The following is a 3021-nucleotide window of genomic DNA, read 5'->3' as shown; positions in this document are numbered from 1 at the left end:
GGGGTCGCAAAGAATCGGACACGACTGAGTGACTTCACTTCACTTCAAAGCTAAAATCAGTCAAAGAGTCTCAAGCCCTCCCATCTCCCAAGGAACCTCTTCAGACCCCTATGGAACTCCTTAGAGGACAATTTGAAAATGATTGCTATAAAGAAATGGAAATCATTTATTTTTCACACTTTTTTTTTCAGGTCAAAACATTGTAAATTTGTTAGTCGGAGACTACCTGTGTTGAAATGGAAAAAAAAAATGTGAAAAATAAGTGACTAAGTATTGATTAAAAAATAAATAAAAATGAGAACAACAAAAAAAGAGAACATATTTGAGTCAGTTCTAATGAGGTAGATGAAATTGGAGCCAATTATACAGAGTGAAGTAAGTCAGAAAGAAAAACACCAATACAGTATATTAATGCATATATATGGAATTTAGAAAGATGGTAACGATGACCCTATATGCAAGACAGCAAAAGAGACACAGATGTAAAGAACAGACTTTTGGACTCTGTGGGAGAAGGCGAGGGTGGGATGATTTGAAAGAATAGCATTAAAACATGTATATTACCATACATAAAACAGATTATCAGTGCAAGTTCAATCCATGAAGCAGGGCAATCAAAGCTCGTATTCTGGGACAACCTAGAGGGATGGGGTTGGGAGGGAGGTGGGAGGGCGGTTCAGGATAGGGGGACACACGTACACCCATGACTGATTCATGTCGATGTATGGCAAAAATCACCACAATATTGTAAAGTAATTAGCCTCCAATTAAAGAAAAAAAGGATCTGCCTGCACTGCAGGAGACCCTGGTTCAACTCCTGGGTCGGGAAGGTCCCCTGAAGAAGGGATGGACTACCCACTCCAGCATGCATGGACTTCCCTGGTGGCTCAGTCAGTAACGAAGCTGCCTGCAACGCGGGAAGTCTGGGTTCAGGCCCTGGGTTGGGAAGAACCCCTGGAGGAGGGCATGGCAACCCACTTCAGTATTTTTGCTTGGAGAATCCCCATGGACAGAGGAGCCTGGAGGGCTACACTCCTTGGGGGTCGCAAAAAGCCGGACACAACTCAGCAGTCGACCAAGCACAGGACAGCTCAGGAAAGGGGAGTTTTTCATTACAAAAGGAGAGCACAAAGGAGTTTTGGAGAACAATGAAACTGTTCTGTGTTATGATCATGTGATAACTATATGACCTACACCATTTACTAAAATTCAAAATCAACAGAAATGTAAATTAAAAAAAGAAAAAAGTTGTGGTACATATAGACAATGAAATATCACTCAGCCATAAAAAGGAATGCATTTGAGTTAGTTCTACTGAGGTGGATGAACCCAGAGCCTGTAATGCACAGTGAAGTAAATCAGAAAGAGAAGCAAATTTCATATATTAACACATATATATATGGAATCTAGAAAAATGGTACTGATGAACCTAGTTACAGGGCAGAAATAGAGATGCATAGACATACAGAATAGACTAGACATACAGAATAGACATACAGAACTGACTGGACCCTGCAGGGGAAGGAGAGGGGGGGACGAACTGAGTGCAGCACTGATATGTATGTACTACCGGCCTGGCGTGCTGCGATTCATGGGATGGCAAAGAGTCAGACACTACTGAGCGACTGAACTGAACTGAACTGACCATGTGTAATATGACTAATGAAGCTGCTGTATGGACACAGTGAGCTCAAGCCAGTGCTCTGTGACAACCAAGAAAGGTAGGATGAGGCGGGGCAGGGGAGCTCAGGAGGGAGAAGACATATGTATCTGTAGCTGATTCACACTGTTGTGTGGCAGACAGAAGTCAACACAATAATTAAAAATAAATTTAAAACAATACAAAGAACCTGCTCACTCGGACAATAAATTTGGGTAGGAGTACATACTTACACTCAGAATATAACTTTATTAATATTTATAAACAGAAAAATAAACAGTGAAAAAGATAACAATCAAAATAATTATAATAATACTGTTCTCATTAAAAAAAAAAAAAAAAAGCCAGTAGCTGAGACAACAGTCTGAAAAGCAAGCGTTTCAGGTATTATTGTGAGAAAACAAACTTGTGGGTTCCCACACGTCAGAGTTTAAGTGACTCAGCATAGTATTTATAATATAAAACTTAGAACAGGGATAAAACATGCAGTCTCTCCAAGACTAAAAGGTGGATAAAGCCTTTAATGGGAGGTTGGTGAGGGAGAGAAGGAGATGAACCCCTTGAGAGGCTTACAGAAGTGAAAGTGAAAGTGAAGTCGCTCAGTCGTGTCCAACTCTTTGTGACCCCGTGGACTGTAGCCCACCAGGCTCCTCCATCCATGGGATTCTCCAGGCAAGGGTACTGGAGTGGGTTGCCATTTCTTTCTCCAGGGGATCTTCCCAACCCAGGGATCAAACCCAGATCTCCCACATTGCAGGCAGAGGTTTTAACCTCTGAGCCACCAGGGAGATGGGTATTTTATAGCACACTGACATGGGTGGATGCATAATCTTCCTACCCACCCACCCCATTATGTTTAAGAATCCAGAATTGAAGAGCAATTAAAATACCCACAGCAGGAATTCAAATGTTTTGTTTCTCAAAGCATAGCCAGGAAATACCACAAGTTCTTAGGAAAATTCAGCCTGGCACCAAAGCAACATGGTGCAAGGGCCATCACAATGGCAGGGGAAGGCAATACAGTTGAGACAGAGGAAGCCTCCTAGAGTGCCAAAAAGTCTATCTTTTGCACAAAAAGCCATGTGTTCTTGAGCATCCTCTAAGGAAAACACAGAAGTGCTCAGAGGCCCTGTGTCCTAAGAGAGTCAGGCCAAGTACGTCAGCACCACATGCTGCACATGAGGCCCAAAGGCTAAAAAGACGAGCTTAACCTCAGAGGAAACCAGGAGGTCTAAGACACTCCTCTCACAGTGGCAGGATTACTCATAAGCTGCACAGCAACTGAGATCATGTCTAGAGACAGTCAAAGAAAGGCCAGAAAGATAACCTTAGAATTTGACTGAATAGACAGGAAGTAACTG

Source organism: Capricornis sumatraensis, chromosome 3 (genome assembly GCF_032405125.1).
Source record: "Capricornis sumatraensis isolate serow.1 chromosome 3, serow.2, whole genome shotgun sequence".
Classification (NCBI taxonomy): domain Eukaryota; kingdom Metazoa; phylum Chordata; class Mammalia; order Artiodactyla; family Bovidae; genus Capricornis; species Capricornis sumatraensis.
Note: the sequence above shows the minus strand (reverse complement) of the source record.